Source organism: Salarias fasciatus, chromosome 5 (assembly GCF_902148845.1).
Source record: "Salarias fasciatus chromosome 5, fSalaFa1.1, whole genome shotgun sequence".
In the NCBI taxonomy this organism is placed as follows: domain Eukaryota; kingdom Metazoa; phylum Chordata; class Actinopteri; order Blenniiformes; family Blenniidae; genus Salarias; species Salarias fasciatus.
The window spans coordinates 28,965,740-28,985,860 of NC_043749.1; the positions used below are offsets into that span (position 1 = coordinate 28,965,740).

A 20,121-nucleotide genomic window follows, 5' to 3' on the forward strand; every position below is an offset into this window, starting at 1 on the left:
ATTTTTGATGCGATCTTCTGAACACTTGTCGGTTTGTCCCCCTGCAGTCAACCTTGTCTGGTGTTTTTCCGATAAATCCTTCATGAAGCTCTGAATCCCAGACCGAGCATTATTTCCTTTGTCCTGATTGTCTCTGGTTTCGATTTCATTTTGACTTCTGTTTCTTTCTTTGATGAGCCAGAACTGTGATAAAGTCCTCGCAGCAGACGGAAACTCCTTCAGAGATGCTTCATTCCAGGTTAATCTGCCCGTTAGGAGCTGTGGATTTTTTGTTTTCTTGGGGATTTTTCTTTTTTTGTGTGTGTTTTTTATGGACAATGAAATGAATTTTGTTAGCAACAACAGTGTTGCCTGGAGTTTTGGGTCCTTCACTCTAGCCCGATACATCTGTGTCTTTATCGTCACTGCGACACAAAAAGAAGGGAAAATGAGACGTCCATGACGATCACTGATTCTCTGAGATCTTGATGAGCTAGAAATGTGAAGGTGTTGAGAAAAAAAGAGAAAATTAAATAAAACACAACTGACATGTTTTCATGGATGTTTCTGATGAAGACAGAATGTCGTCAAAGCTATGATTTAAAAATTTACCTGCCTGAAAAGACAAAAGCAAAGATCTATGAATAAACTGGAGGCATCTGATCTGAACTGAACGGTCATGTGACGACCGGAAGAGTGGCTTCGCTCTCACAACACGGACAACCCCAGCTGACCGACTCACCATGTGACCGACTCACTGCGGGCTTTTCTTCGTGGCTTCGTGACGACTTCCTCGACTTCCTCTGTGACTGAGGAGCGTCGAAGCTGCAAACCTGAAACTTCTCTGAAGTAAAAACATAAAAACGAGGCATTTTCACCAGAAATGTTATTCGTATGTGCCCCCTCCCCCTCCCCGAGGCGATTGATCATTGATTGTTTCGCCCTGCAGCTGGAAGCGTCTCCTCGGCTCTGTTGTGTCCATCGGGATCACTCGGGTCCTTTAAATCCTTCTCGCTTGCTTGTTTTGGTGCCACGTAAAGAGTGCAATGGAAAACTCTCCAGGCGACGCCACATTCACTTTAGCCTGTCTTTTTTTTCCCTTTTATCAAAGCACTTAGTGTTTATTCTGGCCGTCTGCAGGAAACCTGTCAGGGCCTTGGAGAGACGCTCCTCAGGACGCGTGTGAGCGGCACTGAGTCGATGCTTTTGACTGCGAGTGTGACGACGAGCTCTGAAACTCTCCGAGGACGTGATCTGCTCAGTTAAACACATCCCAGCTGGAATCAGATCCTGGCTTCAGACTTACTTTCTGTTATCGATCGAACTCTGCTAAAGATGCTAAAACATCTCAAATCTAATTGTCCATGAGTGTCGCATTTCATTATAACCTGTTTTACTTTATGGAGTCACTTCATTTTCCGGGCTGCGTTTTCGTTTTGGAAACTCAAATTTAAATGAAGAACAGATGCAGTTTTTAACTCTGGAGCTTTTTATGGGAAAAGTGAACTTGTGAAAGAGGTAGGAGTGGGAAAACGAGCGCAGAGGACCAAGTTAGTCATGTTATTTTGAATGTGGTTCCCATGGGACGTCAACATGAGGAGCACAAACACAAACACCCCGAGTTCCACGAACCTGAACTCAGGACGGGCTCTGCAAAGCAAACGCCACCCTGTTTGATGTGTTTGAGATTTCAGGAAGAGATCCTCCATCGTATATTGAACCTGGAAGACGTGTCCAGTCTATATTAAACCCACAGGTACTTCACAAACCACATTTAATCATTTGTCCAGATCTTGGCTGAAGTGCCACCGTTCGGTAGTATCTCTGCAGCACCATGTGGACTTTGGAAGCAGAGACGGTTTATTCAGTTGGTATGAAACTTTAAATCTAATTTAAAAATCATTTCGAGCTTTCTAGATCCGATACAGATGAAATTACAATCTAAATCAACACTTCCAAGCATTACCTGACCTCAAGGTGCAGTGACATGATGGTGGTTTTTCAAAGGGCAACAAAAACCTGAAGTCATGAACAACGAAAACCCAGAAAGAAAACCAGCAGGACTCAAACCCGGTGACTGAACAGCTGGCTGATACCAACAGAAACACAAGGACAGATCTGAAGGAGAAAAAGAAATTCTGTGTTTATTAAGATTTTCATGTGATAAAAATGACCACAAGAGCCACGTGTGTGACTGCCGTCTGTTACAGTCGACACCGAACAGCGCTGCAGTCCACTGGACTGGGGTTGTATCCGTTGGCGATCGACAGAATGAACAGTGACCGTCTTTTTCCATTTTACAGAATTTACATTTTCACACACGTTGAGGACAGTTTGGGTGTCAGGTCATCAGCGGGAACACAGTCAAAAGCCTGAAACTCTCCAAAAGCAACGACTTCTAACGAAGTTCAAAATTCCCCAACAAGCACATTGACTTTTTGAGATGTTTGAGCTTCCAGAGTGCTGCCATCCCCCCACAGACACACAGCTTCACATTCTCATCACAGCCAGAAACACTCACTGAGAGCCCAAATAAAAATAAATAACCAAATGACGGGGAAGAGTAACAAAGAAAACAATATCAAACGGAAAGAAAACAAGAGGAAAGAAAAGCTTCCTGCGTGTGTTTAGCATCCACTTTATCACAGCTAGATGAGTCTGATGGTGTCACTAACATGAACATCACTCTAATGACCGCGCATGTGTGTGTGTGTGTGTGTGTGTGTGTGTGTGTGTGTGTGTGTGTGTGTGTGTGTAAATGAATAAGTAAGTGAGTGTAAATCCACTGACCATGTAAGCGTATGTCTCGGTCAAAGTGCCGCCCCCACAGACCAGCGACAACAGATATCTCCATCATCTCGCCACAATCAGGACCAGATGGGCTAAATCAACACGCGGTGTGTGTGTGTGTGTGTGTGTGTGTGTGTGTGTGTGTGTTCGGCCTCGTTTTCACGACGTTTCAAGAGAAAACTCATCATTTTTGTGTTTTCGTTTCAGCAAACTCTGATGTTTACACAGCAACCTTTTGAGAATGAAGCCTGTTTCCACGACAACAGCAGAGATGCTGAGAATGGTTGTAGTTAGCATGTTGGGCTAACAGTGGGTGCTGTTGGTGGTTTGTGATCAACAATAAACTCTAAGAATTCCCAGGAGAATGTGGACTGAAGGTCATGACAGTGTGCAGCCGCCATTGTTCTTACCGTCCTTCTATTGAGCATGAGCAGAAGAACTATTTACTGTTTACTCATGATGCACATGAGCAGTAACAGCGTTTCTGTTGTCTAAACGAAGATGGAGCCTCAGTGTTTCCAGAGTTGCATTTTCACTGGTTCTCATCAGCGTTGTGTAAACGGACAAGTGAAGCACAAGAAAAGTTTTGTATTTGCACTTGAAAACGTGGCCTAAAGTGTCGTCGGTCAGCAGCTTCTTCATGTTGTTCGCTCAGAAAACACTTTATATACAGGCTGGGAAAGAATTTCACTTTTATATGTGTGATAAAATAATCTGCTGCGTGTCGGTCTGTTCTAGAGAAAATGTCTCAAAGGAGATGAATGCTTCTCTGTAAAAAAAAAAAAAAAGAAGGATTTCAAAACTTGTAAAAGAACACAAACAGTGAAAGAGTTTGGTTGGATTACAGATGAAGCCGAGGCCTGAACTGGATCCGAGCGGCTGTGGAAAGGTGCAAGACAAATAAACAAAGTGCAGCCGCGGCTATTTCAGCTCCGACTGTCCAGAGGACTGGAGTTAATCTTCACACTCGTCCCAGTCTACGCTGACAGACCGGCCCGTAATATCACCTGCATGGCCCAACATATCCACTATGACAATAAATAGTTTCAGTGTTTCATATTAATGCGCTGTCACGGAGCAGATGGTGCTGGACGCACGCCACTCGCTGATGGATTCATTAACTGGACGATGGAAAGAGTTCGGGGAGAGAGGAGACTGCGGTTATAAATGTTTCTTCTCGGCGGAGCAGAAATACACACTCAAAGACACACTGAACAATCTGCACGGTTGGATCCAGAACAATAATTCACCGTTTCACCTCTCTGATTGTTTCTGACCCCAATAAAAAGAATTACTCTGTGGTAAAAGTGGGTGAAATTAATATTACAGTATTTCAGGGAGCGTACTGTATGTGTGGATGAAAAGCTGTTTGATTTACTGAAAGCTTAAAAATGGCATCTGTTTGAAATATCAGCAGTCAAATAGTGCTTTACTGATAAAGTTAAATAAATTACATATTAATCTGAAATACTAAACACTATAAAGAATCAAACCTCAGCAGTTTTCAGTTTCCTACCAAAAAAAACTTTGTTTTATTTTGTGTTTGTCTTTAGAGCACTCATTTCCCTCCAAACTGCCAGTTTGGAACATTGTTCTGCGTACACAGTGTAAATCAGAGCATGAAACAGAGCGTGCGAGATTATATTTCTGTTTCTTTTCCTGTATTTTAATAAGAATGATTTACCGGGGTGTGATGGACTGTGAGTGAGCTCAGTGTCTGATCAATGCGAAGCTTTTAATATGTTAGAAATAAACCTGCAGTGGGCTGAGGACTTTTAAATATCTTTTTTTATATGTAATTTTTTTCTTTTATTTATTTGATATATTTATGTATAAATCCTTCTCATGCTTCATATTTGAAATTGTTTAACATTTTTTCATTCTTCTTGAAAGCTTTATAAAAATAAAAGATGGGTAAGCAGTCTTTACAAATCAGCGTCTTCACTGGGTTCGCTGCTTCAGGAATGTTCCTGCGAGGAGCGAGTGTGTTTGTGTGTATTTGCACTAAATGAGTGTTTGTGTAGTTGGAGTCTGAACGAAGGAGAGGAAGACTTTCCAAGAAGCTCCGTGTGGTTGTGGTCAGACTGCTCTCCCTCTCCTCCTCCACCTCCTCCACCCTCCGTCTCTCTCACCTCCTCACTTTCATCTGTTCCTCCTTCAAACACATCTGACAACGTCGAGCCGCCCTGATTCTGTCCTCCTCTCCCTCCACCAGTCTGACGTTACACCCCTCCTCCTCCTCCTCCTCCTCCTCATCTCGTCTCCTCCTCCATCTGTCTGTCCTCCCTTCGCCTTCAGCTTGTCCACTTCCATGGCAACTGAATCCCCCACAATGCCAACTCACAGCTGACAAATGAGCCTTTAAACTGGGATCTGAAAACAAAACGAAGCACCACACACACACACACACACACACACACACACACACACACACACACACACACACAGAGGAGGAGTAGCTGATAAAAGCCAGTCTGCCTCACTAACACTTTGGTGGCCTTTTGAACAGAAGATAAATCTCACTTAGAGTCTCTTCCTCTTCGCTATTTGTCTTGTGATGTCTCACTCTGGCTCGTTGCCTCAAACACACTTGGAAACGGCCTCATATTAAAGTCAAGGCAGCCGAGGTGGGAAATTAAACATGATGATGTTCTTCTTTTCAGGTACATGAGGGAGAGTATTGTCTTTGAAACCTTAAAATCCTGTTTTCTGGAGGAGATATCTTTAATTCAGCTAACTTCCAGATTATAGAGCATCTTCCTCCCAATAATGGATGGAACTTCAGATAAACCTATAGAGAGACTCAGTCTAAGACCTGATCTGATTTGATCGTCTACTTTGTTTTTAAAGGTAAAGGCGTTTTATGAAGTCCAACAACATCAGAAGATCAGTAATGAATCCTCATGAATCACAAAACTCTTACCGTGGGCTTCCAATTCATGCAGATCCTTTCAAAAGATAATATATATATAAATGAAAGACATCAACAAACAGCCCGCCATTGATTTGAGAAGCTCTGAAGACATTAGTGTTCTAGTAAAAATAGGAAAGTGTTTGGAGAAGTGGCCCAGTTGAACGGGAGACTCTTTCTTAGTGACGCTGCTGCAGGTTCAGACTGCAGGGAGTTTTTATTAATGAAACGCAGGTCGGAAAGGTTATCAATGAGTTCAAGACATGGTGAGGCAAAGCAGCTGTGACCGAGTGTGAAGAGACTTCAGCGAGTCCTCAGCTGGCCTCACACACCACAATGAGAGAGAGAGAGAGCGATAGAGAGAGAGAGAGAGAGGGAGGATCTGGGTCAGATGTGGACGGTACAGCAGGTTATCTCTCGTCTCTCTTTCTGGCAGTATGTTTGTGGTTTACTTGGTTTACTGGTTTGCTTTGAGACATTGAGCTTGTGTCTCTGTTTACCTGGAACATGTTGGTGGTCTTCTGCTCTTCTGCTGGAACACAGCAAACAGATAAACAGACCAACAGACCAACCCTCACCTGGACGTCCACAACATTCCAGTAACAAGCTGCCCAAACAGCAGCAGAACTGAAAGAAAGTTCAACAAGCAGCAGGAAGGATGGCCGAGCACCTGTCAGCTCCAGTTACAGAGATGAACTCTGAGGAAGCTGACTCTGTTTATCCAAACTGCAGCCTCCTGTTTGATGAGATTACTGCAGTCACCTGAGACCGGAGTATATTGTGTGGTGTATTTGTATTTCCACTGCCGATGCATCTGTTGTCCTTCGAGTGAGGATGAAACAAAAATTAATTCACGAATTTTGTCGACCTTTTCAAGATTCTTGATGATCATTCTCAAAAAGACACAATATACTCATGGACAATGTCAAAGACTGTTTATATGTAGTTTGTCATGTGAGTTTTGTGTCCTATCAGGTTTGGTCCTTCTGTCGTCTGTACTGTCTCGACCATCCTCTGCAGTCTTTGTTGTAGTTTGTCAGAATCTCTGCTCTCTCTCCTGTTTGTGCCTTCCTTTTGGGAATCTATTTAAAACCCAAAACAAAGCAACCTTCTATTCTTGCGTCCTAATCCTGTAATCTAGAGTGGAGGTGAACGTGTGTCCGTCCAGACAGGAACTCCTCCGAGACCCTCACAGAGTGAAACACAGACACCGAGCCTCTCTGATCCGTTTGGTTCCCCTCAAGACAAACTCTCCCATTAAACAGATTTCCACCAGCGAATCAACAAACGGACCATCCTGCAAAACGCACAATTCAATACACAGAACCCTTCTGTCCAGACGTGCTGTAAACACTTCCTCCCAGCTGTTTGTTCATGTGGAGCAACTCCGACTAAAACAATTTCCCCCCAGAAAACTGGCTTCATATTCTCTGTGCTCAGTGTGTAATTACCTGGAGGTGCGGGGTTAAGGCTACACTTGATTGCGCCACCAGATTCCAGCCGATTAATTATGTGTTATCATAAAGTTAAGATTGAGCCTGAAGTGGAGTTTCTGTTTTCTTTGCAATTCAGATGAAGCAGGCTTCCCCCAAACGGGGCCTGAGTGCTTTGACCCGGCTGGTCCGAGGGAGAGAGCAGCGGCGGGCCAAAGGGAGAGATTCCTCTCTCAGACTCACACAAACAAACAGAGACAGTGGAAGAGAGCCGAAACACCGAGAGACAACAAGCAGGGATCCCTCAGTGAACCGTCAAGGTCACGGCAACGCTAATCAAACGGCTCAGGCCCCGTTTTCGTGACAAGGTTTCACGTGAAAGTGCTTTCAGGCATGGATAGTTGCAGCGTTTCATCGACATGAACACGAAGCCATTTCCAAAAAGTTGCGTTTCCCTCTGTTTACACGTCGACAGGGCTGGAGGGTTTTCAAGAAGGTGCATTTTCAGTGGCTCCAAGTATCGTTGTCATCTAAACAGATCCCCAAGATTCAAGATCCTTATTAACTACTTATATATAATATAATTAACTGTAGCTACCAGTGCTGATCTTGCAGCAATTCCAGTTGTTAATAAAGACTAAAAGTCCATTTCCCATCACAACCTACAGATTATTTGGAAATGATCACACTGTGATATACAGTAAATGTCAGGACGTTCTGCTGGTTGAGTGTGTTTATAGGTTTCATAAGCGAGAATCAGCTGTGTGAGGAATGCTTTTCTCAGTGTGAATCCTGCTCAGCTGCTGGCTGCTACGCTGCTTATTTGTGATGCTGTAAAGGTCCGAGTGTGTTAAACTGTAAAAACAAGCATGCATTAGCTGACGATGTGCAGTCTCACTTGCTGCATTGCACATTTTTCGTGACTCTGGACGCACAGCTGCGGCTTGCAAACTGAAGCTTTTGCTCCGTTCTCGCAGAACAGCCAACGGATAGTGATTGTTTCACTCTGCTCTGAGCAGACCGAACTGTACAACCTTCCATCCTCTTAGATAAAGAACTGTAGCCCTCCAATCTAAAAAAGCTTCTGATAACCCAGGGATCATATCATTTTCTGCATATTACTACTTCCCTTTTGGATCGCTGCTAAACAAAGCTAACTCAGGACACCAGCAGATACCGAACTGTCGGAGGGATGTTTGATTAATCCCATTAGAAGCACACAGATAGCAGGATCCCAGATTCCAACATCCAGACGGGAAGAAGGGCTCGATAGACTGACAGTCTATGAGAAAAAGTAAATGAGGACAGATGCTGCTCTCCAATTAGCACCATTTATATTAGCTTTTACAATGAATATTGGGCATGGCAACCAGAATATTCACAAAGCTCTGAGGAGTTTCTGCTAATATATTATTTACCATGAGGTAAGTAACACACGCGTGAGAATTGACGGACAATAATGATGTTTCATCCCGAGTGTCATGACTTCCAGTTCAGATTCTCCTGGACTTGGTAGTTTCTGAGTTCTTGATCACCCATAAGAATGTCCAAACAGCAGCACCCCACTAGTGGCACAAGAGGAAACTGATTCATTTTCAGTAATTCTGCCATTTCTGTGGGAACAGATATCTATTTTCAAAACTTTTCTGTGTGATAATGAACCTCTTATCAAACAAAAATGCCACAACGATGCCACTTGAACCGGGGCCTCAGCCTCCACTTTGAATCTGAGTCGTACTTTTGTTCGTGCTCCTTGCTGATGTCTCTAGAGCGAGGACGTGTGCACCGGGAACAAACAGCTGGTGGCAATAAAACCAGCCGTTGAACTCTTGGTGGATTCAGAGCCCTCTGAAAAAAGCAGCGTGAGGATGAGCGCTGACGCACTGGAAACATGAGGAGTGTGAACGGGTTAATTAAATCAGGAGGGGACTGGGGTATCAAAGCAAAGGGCAGTAAACCCAAAGCATCCATGAAGTGTTTGGATGGCAAGTAAACACCCGGCCCTCTCATTAAAGGTGCCGTCAGATTTCAGTGATGCCACATTTCCTGTCCTGGAAAGTCGGATTTTCCTGCCTCTATTTTACACTCCGCCCTCTAGTGGTATGAAGAGGAATGACAGGGCTAATTCAGCTGCACGTCGCTAGTGACTCCTGTTTGTCAATATTTAAAAACCAAAAATAACAACTTGTATATTTAAAGTCAAACCATTTCAAAAGAAAAAATAGAATCAGAGCAATGTGAACGATGAGTCACCACAAACCGTTTGACCCATTTATCTCCTGGCCTCCACGTCCCAGAAACCTGCGAAGCAACATGTATTCAGCGTCTGTTCCCCAAAAGCTCACAAATGTATATTTACTTGTGATTAAGTGTTTGTGTTCTGTCTCTTGTCAACTCAGCACAACATTTTCTTTGGATCAGAGAGGTGAAGACATTTTGAAAGCTGTGAATGTTTATAAGAAAACCCCCAGAGAGACCCCGAAGTAATGGCAAATAATGGTGGTAATCCCACCCCACCGTGTTTGGATGGCCCCTGTGATTATGAGTGAGTGGTTGGCAGAATGTGTACGTGTGTGTGTGTGTGTGGTGTGTATACGTGTGTGTGTGTGTGTGTGTGTACGTGTGTGTTTGTTGTTCCTGTGTTCAAACTTCAATCAAAGTGACGGAGGTTCAAACAAAGTGCCAGTCCTCCGTCAAACTGCAGCACCGCCTGTTTTCACAGGATCTCAATGGAAACAGCTTCATTTTCACATGTTTTATTTTATGTCCTGATGATTTAAACTGAGCTGCTTGAAGGTAAAACACATCACCCTTATTCACTGTTACAAGGACATTTACGGGTCCTGAAAGAGCCGCAGAGCGGCTCCTGCCGGCTGGGATTCATCAGCCTTCTTCAGATGTTACTGTGAATTTCACTGACAGACAGAGCGAGATCGCCTCCCCGTTCTGCTTCACTTGCTGTCTGACTGTTGTTTTCTGACACACACTGTGCTGTAAAACCTGTGACAGTGTCTGTAGTTGCTCATCGGTGTCATCTTCCATCCTTGAACCCAAAGACTATCACCGATTGATTACTGATTATCTTTCACTAGAGATCGACTCATACTGCACACTGCGTTGCAGCTTCAACAAGGTGTGAGCGAGAGTTCCTGAAAAAATCTTCAGTATTGACTGATCTGATGTAACGGCCCAAACTACACCCTGTTAATTCATTGCTGGGCAACTTTTCTGAAATGGAAACGGGTGAATGATGCATTTTCTCTTGAAGCGTTTTCGTCCTAAACAGGATCTCTGACTGCATTAGCATCAGTTTAGACTTGCTTTCAGTGAAGGTTTCCTACAGCTTTATTTAAAACAGGTTTGACATGGATTTCAACATAATTCTAAACCTGGATTGTGTGACACTGAAATCAGTTTTAAATCTTGGATCAGACTGCATTCAGAAACGTTTTTTTTTTACCGGTTTGAGATCAGGCCGGCACATTCTACCTGATCTGATACCTGGATTCATCCTGCTTTCTGAAGGTTTTTTGCAAAGATTTCAGACTTTATTTAATCTAATTTAAGATTCACATTTCATGCCAGTTTGAACTGGTTTCAGGCTGCTTACAGACCTGTATTTAAACCGGTTTGTACTGTTTATATTCTAATTTTAGTCCTGTATATGGATCAGTTCCAGTCCTGAATCCACACTGAATTACATTACATTCATGTTGATTTCTGGGCTGTTTGACGCTTGTTTTGTTCCCGGATTTGAACAATTGCTGACCTAGCTACAGGCTTTGCTTTTCACGGATTTACAGATGAAGTGCCACCACTTTGAACCAAGCAGCAGACTCTGTGGGCAGATTATTCGCTGCTAAAGAAGCAACATTGGAGATGGAGACGCCCAAATGCAATAACAGCTTGAACTTTAGACTGCGTGCTTCAGACCGTTAAATCCAGGCCCTGCTTCTTCCTGTATGGCTCACACACTGATGACAGCTTGATGATCAACATCCAGAGTCATCAGCAGAGCGGCGTTCTACAGAAGTTGTGTGTGTGTAGGTGTGGGACGAGTATTTTTTTAAGGAATCAGTTTGCATGTCGTCCCGGAAACACGCCTGATACCTGCTGAGGATCAATGAAGTCCTGCAGACTTGCAGGATGCGAGAGAGGAGTGGCGAAGCCACCCTGGAGACTTTTATGCTCCCTGCAGGACTAAATGTTTGGACTTCGGAGACTCGGTTCAGCCCGGCTGGTCAACCCTCCACCAAGTCGAGTCATCCACCCCAAAGTTTACTCAGAAAATAGAGTCTTGCAGATTTATGTCGCTGTTGGTGGAGATTGACCAACTGGACACCTCTGCTGCATTACCATCTGGGTTACATTTCACTTTATTACCTTTGCCGGAGTTTGCAGTTGTCCGCCCAGCCTGGGCTGAAAGCGCGCAGGTCACAGCAGATCTGGGAGATTAAAGAGTCAATAAGTCTTATCTTGTGTGCAATTACTGCTAATTGGGCTCGATGAAAGCTGAATAGAAGCAGGGCCGGCGGCGTTGCCGTGCAGCACGTTAGCGCTAACCGGGCATGGGATTAATGGCCGCAGCTCCAGCTCTCTGGTGACAGGTTTGAATAATCATTACAAACACAAACGGCTTGTACTGTATTACTCCAACAACACAAAGCTTCTCCCAAGACGTCAGTGATGAAATATCAGTGTCCATCTCCACAGTTGGCAGGCTCGCTGTGTTTGTGTGCGTTTGATAGCATTCGGTTTGTGCACTTGTATACACAGTGATTGATTTCACCCATTCGAAGCGTGTACTGGCTGCTGGCTTCAAATAAAAAGCCTTCACCCTGAGCACTGCTCTTAATCACCATTAAATCACATAATATCCGTGTTTGCCTTGGCCACCTGTGCTGGCAGCAGACGCAGTTCTCTTTCCCAGAAGGGCTTCCTTATCCAATTTGAGATTAATAGAGCAATTTCACTCTGGCTTGAAGGCAGAAGGCAGGGGTTCTTAACCTGAGGTCTGGGACCCCATCAGGGGTCATCAGAGATGACAGGAGCAGAGGTTTTGACACATGATATAGAGAGTCAGGATTAAACTTTTAATGAAACTGTCCATACTTTCGCTGTGAATGCTGCAGTCCCAAAGCGTTTCCATGGAGACGGAAGTCAGAGCGTTCTCAGAAAGTTCCACTCTGGATGCCGTTTTCAAAAAGGTGCATTTTTCAGTGACTCAGAGCACCGTTGTCACCGAGCTCCAAAACACAATGAAAGCTGTGTGTTTTCATCTGAAAACCTTTGTCAGCAAACTAGATGACTGGAGCATGAAGAAGCAGAGATCAGACACAGGTGTGTTACACTGCGCTGCTCTGAAGCTCGATCAGCACAGAACCTGAGATCCTTCAGGCAAACCCAGACGAACGTCCGACAGATCAGACAAATCTGCTGCTCTTAATGTCTTCCTCTTCTGATCAGACACAATTCGCAGAAACTGCACCCGGCCAAGAAGAGTCGGTCGTCATGCAGATCTGTCCGAACGCGGAGCAGAGGCGGCTCTCAGGGCCGGAGCTGGGAAAGCTGCTGACTCTGTGTTTGTTGTGATCCAGCTGTTCTGCTGACAGCAGCGTTCTCTGGGAAACGAGCACTGACAAATGAACCCAGAGAAAATCGGCATCCAAAGGGAATCAGCTGATTAGAGACAGAAGCTGCGCGTGCGTGCATGAGTGTGTGTGTGTGTGTGTGTGTGTGTGTGTGTGTGTGTGTGTGTGTGTGTGTGTGGTGTGTGTGTGTGTGTGTGGTGAACGTGCGTGTTCAGGGTTAGGATGTGGATTTAGTGCAAAGGTTACAATTCGATCATGGTTAGTTCTTAATTCGAACGATAAGCAGAAGTGAACTTCACAGCACTTTTGCAGTCTCACTTTCACTTTTGCACAATCAGTTTCACACACTCGTACATCCTCGCAGAAACAATTAGACTCTCAGGTCCAGATGGGGAATCAAACTAAAAACCTCGGCACTGGAAGCTGACATGTTCTAAAGAGCAGACGTATCAAACCCCTTTTGAATTTAAAACTCAACATGTAGAAAACGCTCATAGAAAAAACACTTCAAAATACAGTGGAGAAGTGGTGGTAGTTTCTTTTTTGAGTGAGGCTGTGGTTTCAGAGCTGCAAGTTATAGATGAAACTCAGTTCAATACTGTGTTCAGTTTAGTGTTGCTGGAGATATCAAACACAGGTTAATAAAACTATGTCCCTGGAAACCCACAAAAACCTGTGTGTGTGTGTGTGTGTGTGTGGTGTGTGTGTGTGTGTGTGTGTGTGTGTAATTAGAGATCAGCCGATTAGAACAAAATGGCCTGTTTGTTCAATATATCTCAGTATCTGGGTTTAGTTATGTACCATTAAAATGTCTCAGAGTTTTTTAAAGAATTAGTCTGACAAAAAGCAGCTGCAGCTCATGGAAATGTTCAGAAATCATGCTACACACACACACACACACACACACACACACACACACACACACACACATCTGTTTGAACTCAGTCACTTCATTTTTCTAGGTGTTGAAGCTTTTTCATCTTTCTGTGAGGTTGGAGGTTGTTTCTCTGAACATTAGATTTCACTAGTTTGTCATAAACTTGGCATTAAGGTAAAGTAGCAGCGAAATTACCTTTGTGTGATTAGATACATTTGTGTAAGTTTCAAAATGAATGATTCAATTTAAAACAAACAATTAGTAAGATCCATACGTGAACATAAAGATAATTTTTTTACTTTATTTTACCAACCTTTACTGCTATTCAGTTTATTTGACTTTATTGTAATCTTGTTTCAGGATATAAAGAGTTCCTCATTGTAAATTCAGATGTGAATATTAAATGCTGGCCGTGTTGCTGCATCTTTCAGGTTATTGATCTGTTGGTTTGTCTCCTGTCTTCATGGGTCATTCCCATGGAAACATGAAACACTCTCCCCCTCAAAACCACAGCAGCTTCCCCAGTGATTCCACTTCCTGGATCATGTCCTGATGTCCATGTTTTTAATTTCCACTTTTAGAGCTTTTATGGGTCCCATTTTATTAGGTTGTGCAATTCACTGTCACTTCTAATTCGATTTACATCCCACAAAATCAGATTTCATAGAAAACCTCAGAGAAAAATCTCATGATGGATTTCTGTTTGGAAGTTTTCAAGTTTATTTATTCCACTATGACGACTGTGTGAACATGACACACACACACAAACACACACAGACACACACACCCTCGTCATGAGCTCCACCCTTATGAAGAACAGGAAAACACACCATTGTGGGAGGATTGTTCCTGAACACCTATCGCAGCCTCAAAATTTCAACCATCAGGTCCCAACTTTTTCCAACAAGGAGATAAACTCCCAGAGAGTCTGTGACAGAACAGCTGGGTGGGAGGAAGATGCTCTATAATCTAGAAACACTGTGGCAGGGAGATCTTGGATGTTTATAACAAAGACTTCATTAATCATGAATATTTCCTTTTCATAGAATTCTTTTCACTAAAACAAAAGGGAAAATTATGTAAGGTCCTGTGCTATTTTTGTGCAGCTCTGGACCAATCAGGGGCCGTCTGGACGGTCTGGGTCGCACATGGACCCTTGAAATAAAATGAAGCTGACACCTCTGCTGTAAAGTTTCTACCTGAAAACACATGTTTTGATTTTTCCATCTGTGGAGATGTATATGTGGGTGATGTGTTTGTGAACGGCTTCGCCGCTGGAGTGAAACAACCATGAAAATGTTTAGTAGCCGTGCTCTTTTTGACTCCTTTTACACGCAGCCATCATAAACTGGCCTGGAGCTCGGCTCAAATTGAGGCTTTTTTAAATTTATGATCTTTCTCATTGTAAAAGTTCATATTTTCCAGAAGTTGTGGGATATTTCTGACGAACATTTGACCTCAAACTGTGAGTTAAGCTCCATATAAACAACATGCTACGCTCCAGTTACAGCAGGATAGTAATGCTTCTGGTGAGAGGGTCAAACATGAGGCCTGCGGGCCAAAGCGGGTCTGTAGTGAAACTGGAAACTGCTAAACAATAACAATAGCAGGTTTCTGTGGATTTGGTTTGGACTGGATCTCTGTCCTGAACGTCTGGCCTATCTTGGTCTCGGCCCGTTCTTGACTCTTGACTCAGCTTCAGGTTAGTTGGTCTCTGACGACAGCATTGTTAAAGTGAAGAGACTCACTGCTGCAGATGTGGTGGCAGTTTTAGATTTCAATCATTATCTCTTGAGAAATTTGTCAACAGTGAATCATTTTCCAAACTTTTCACTTCAGCTGAAAAATGTTATAAATCCAAACAAAGAGGATTCTCAGAGGAAGATGGAGGCGTTCTTTCACCATGGGCACACTATGTCTTTGATACATTGATATGTGAACAAAAACTATGAAAAAGACTTATTGAAATCTCTATAAACAGCTTAAAACCTCCAAACAACTTGAAAAATCTCAAATGGCTTCAAAGTGCTTGAATGCTAAAAAGAACTAAATAAAGTCAAAAAGAAATATTAGCTAAACTGTCAAAATATTAAGAAAAAAGCAACTTTAAATAAAACAAAAGGATAGTGCTTCTATAAATTAATGAAAATATATTTAAATTAAAATACACAAATCTAACAACAACAACAGAATAGTGTATGATGAAAACTGTTATTAGATGTGGAATAAGGACTAAATTGATCTGTTTCCAAGCTGTGTTTCTCCTCATTTTAAAGGACCTATATCATGCAAAATCCACTTTTTTTAAGGTTTTTAAAGCATGCCACAAAGTTGATTTCCCCTTAAAACCACCCCCAAATGTTATTTGCCTTCATCCACGCATGTCTGAGTAATCTCTTCAGTCTGCTGCTCTCTACAGCAGCCCCTCCCTTCGGGTAAGAAAACAGCTTGTTTGAAATTCTTCAACCTAAGTACGTCACAAAAGTTGAAGTCCTCCCCAACACTCTTCTCCCACCCCACCCCCACGCAGACAACACGCCCACTCTCCTCTGACAGCACGCAGCTGATTCGCATTTTCCACTGAGGAGGACACCCCCCCCAGGCCCTCGGCAATCAGCGTTGCCAGTTTTTGTATCTTGCTACAGAGATAAACTTTAACCATCGTCTGAAAGCAACAATCAAGCAAGAGTCTGAAGGGTCTGCGCTTGGTGAGTTTCTAACAGGAAAAGACGTTTTTCGCGTGTCTTTGCGTGTAGAGAAGCTAAAGCTAACCCTTAGAGAAGCTAACACATGACGTATTTGTTTTGAAGCACTGATTGGTTGAAGTACGCTGTCAGTCAAAGTCCACAGGGGGAGAGGCGGGATTTTCAGTCAAACAGAGCGTTTTTCTCTTCCGGGTTTTTCAGAATTAGCCCCCGAAAATCTTTAATTTAACTCAAAATTACTTTTCCTTAGCGCCAAAATAAACATCACCATGTTTAATGCCAATAATAGGGTTTGGACGAGCTAAAAAGATGATACAGGTCCTTTAAAGTTTGAAGATGTTTCATGGTTCCATTTTAATTTGACCTCATGAAAAGTGTCAAAAGGTTCTCTTTTGTCCCAAAAGGATTCATAACCTGGACTGAAGGGGAAGTAGGACGATGATCAGACAACCTGAGACACATCGGAGCCTCTGATGATGATGATTGATGGTGATGATGATGGTGATGGTGATGGTGATGATGGTGATGGTGATGGTGATGATGATGGTGATGGTGGTGATGGTGATGGTGGTGATGGTGGTGATGGTGATGGTGATGATGATGATGGTGATGGTGGTGGTGGTGATGGTGATGGTGATGATGGTGATGGTGATGGTGATGATGGTGATGGTGATGGTGGTGATGGTGGTGATGGTGATGGTGATGATGATGGTGGTGATGGTGGTGATGGTGATGGTGATGATGATGATGGTGATGGTGATGATGGTGATGGTGATGGTGATGGTGGTGATGGTGGTGATGGTGATGGTGATGATGATGATGGTGATGATGGTGATGGTGGTGATGGTGATGGTGATGGTGGTGATGGTGGTGATGGTGATGGGTGATGATGATGATGGTGATGGTGGTGGTGGTGATGGTGGTGATGGTGATGGTGATGGTGATGATGATGATGATGATGGTGATGGTGGTGGTGGTGATGGTGGTGATGCTGATGGTGGTGATGGTGATGGTGATGGAGGTGATGGTGATGGTGATGATGGTGATGGTGATGGTGATGGTGGTGATGGTGTGGTGGTGATGGTGATGGTGATGGTGATGGTGATGGTGGTGATGGTGATGGTGATGGTGGTGATGGTGATGGTGATGGTGATGGTGATGGTGGTGATGGTGATGATGGTGATGGTGATGGTGGTGATGGTGATGGTGATGGTGATGGTGATGTGGCTGGTGATGGTGATGGTGATGGTGGTGATGGTGATGGTGATGGTGATGGTGATGGTGGTGATGGTGATGATGGTGATGGTGGTGATGGTGATGGTGATGGTGATGGTGGAGGTGATGGTGATGGTGATGATGGTGATGGTGATGGTGGAGGTGGAAGTGATGGTGATGATGGTGGAGGTGGAGGTGGAGGTGGCTCTGATTCTGCCCCCTGTTTTTTGTGTCCGGGCTCCATTTGAAGCCAGTCATTTGTTTTGAAGCTAAACAAGCCTCCAATCAGCCTCTGACTCGCTGCTGTGCTGCTGCAGAGGACTGGAAATCTATGAAGCCAAAGAGATGCTTCTCCTGAATCCACAATGGCAATCACATTCACACAGTCATGTTCAGTCACATTCACACAGCCATTTCGTCACACTTCACACAGTCACATTCAGTCACATTCACACAGCCACATTATTACCTTACTGGCTGCAGTTATGTTCTCATCACATTAAATTCATAAACAGCCAATAAAGTCATATTTACTGAATTATTGCTGATTTCAATATTAATATTGGGCTGCAGTTATATGTTGTAAATAATTTTCTTTAATCCTATTTTAATAATGTAATACATTTTTAATTATTAGCATCTGTTCTGATATGAATGATAATGGCTTCAGGTTTTTTTAGTTATTTGTATAATATAATAGTTTAATAATTGTCAGCATTTGTCAATGATCATTTCTCAAACCTTTTGTGACATTGTCGGCTGATATACATTTAAAACGTGTAAAACTAATGGGATCAGGAGAGGTTTTGCACACCAAACTTTCCACTTGCATGGTGCTGAATAGTTTATGTGAAATGCTTCAAGTGAAAATTAATTATTTTTGCATTTGAAAACTGTTGTTTTCTTGCACAGTTACATGGTCTGATGTTATGTAATTAAAACCACCAATATGTACACACAGAGAACAATACACTGTAAATATTGAAGCACCGTTGAACTGTTGTTCATTGTTTTTGGTCCCGTCAGTATCTGGATGTAAGAGAGTAAAATTTGTCTTCACATATGATCCAGTTGTAAATGTACAAAGAAACACTCTCTTTCTACATTAAGTAGTGCAAAGCACACACTGTTGTCTTGAATGAATCTTTCCTGAATGGTTCAATGCGACTGTAGCGCGCATGCGCAGAAGCAAGAGTTTCTGAAAATGGCGTTTTCCCCGTCTACATGGAGATGGAGTCTGAGTGTTTTCAAAAAGGTCCACCTTAGAGAGTTTTCATTGACTCTGTAAATGTGTAAACGGCGCCCTGTTCTTTCCATCCACCGTGTGTGATGTGGAGGAGGAGAAGAGAAGATGTGGAGGTGGAGAAGAGACGACTGTGGAGGTGGAGCAGAGACGATGTGGAGGAGGAGAAGAGATGATGTGGAGGTGGGAGAAGAGACGATGTGGAGGAGGAGAAGAGCCCCCCGGAGGACAGAGGCGGCGTGTGCGGTCTTACCTTCTGCAGGCCACAGCGTGTTGTTCTCCATGGTGCTCTCCAGGCGCTTCAGCTTCTCAGCCGACCACTCTCCGTCTGCAGGGGGTGAGTCCCTCTGCACCACCGCGCCGTGTGAGCCCCCCCCGCTGGCCCACCTGGCCCGCGTCCGCCGCCTCCGGACACCCGTCCAGCTCCGGCAGGATGAAGGTGTAGCTGCACTGGCCGTGCTGAAGGCGGTGGAGCCTCCTCCTCTTCTCCACACCCTCCTCCTCCTCCTCCTCTCCTGGGGGTCCGAGCTCCCCCTCGCTCCGCGGCCATCGTCAGGGTCCAGAGCAGCAGCAGAACAAACAGCCACCAGCTGACGCTGAAAGCCGTCATGGTGCCGCCGTCAGCTTCACGGGAAGGTGGAGACGCTGGTTCACGGAGGAGGACCGGGCAGAGCGGCTCATCAGACCTGCTGAAGATCAGAGCGGCCTCAGAGGATGATCGGCCTCGTTCAGGACGGGTCTTCTGGCTTCACACTCAGCCGCTGCTTCATGCTTTCACAGACTGAAACAACAGGAGAACAGAAGAAGAAGAAGAGGGAGGAGGAGGAGGAGTGATGGAAGACCAGAAAAGATCGTAAAGTCAACAGGAATCTGCTGAGAATGGAAGGAACCAGCAGGGAAATGTGTCTTTCTGCTCTGCGGTTTGAGAAGTGACTGAGGGGAATTACTTCTGCCCCCTTCTTATCTGAGACCGAGGAGGAGGAGGAGGAGGGACGAGAGGAGGAGGAGGAGGAGGAGGAGGAGGAGGGAGGTCTGATGGAGTGCCCCTTCTGTGTGTGGAGAAATGAACACAGGGAGTAAAGAAGGGCCAGAAAGACCCTGACAGAGAAGAAACATGTGAGATTAAGAGAAGAAAAGGAGAGGAAGAAGAAACTGCTGAGGAAGAGTGAAAATCCTCCACAGAAGCTTCACGATTAAATCTAATAATATGAACAATTTTGAAAAAATCTTAGCCCAGAATCAAACCTTGCTCCTTTGCCAAGAGGAAAACAGTGCAAACCACTGTACAGCAGCCTGCTCACAGTAGCTGGTGAACTACTAACAAGAGTGGTCCATTTGATAGGGAGTCAAACAGGCTTTCCGCTAAATATCAGAAAG

General features: G+C 44.0%; 1 protein-coding gene across 1 annotated transcript in view; it reads right to left on the minus strand.

Moving 5' to 3' along the window:
• The window catches only part of angpt4 (angiopoietin 4), a 30,914-nt gene extending 11,263 nt beyond the window's left edge, over positions 1-19,651 (minus strand). Inside the window, exon 1 of the mRNA XM_030091819.1 lies at positions 18,998-19,651. The gene's annotated coding sequence lies outside the window, so the exon portion shown is untranslated. The remainder of the gene's footprint in view (positions 1-18,997) is intronic.
• Between the last annotated feature and the right edge of the window lie 470 nt (positions 19,652-20,121).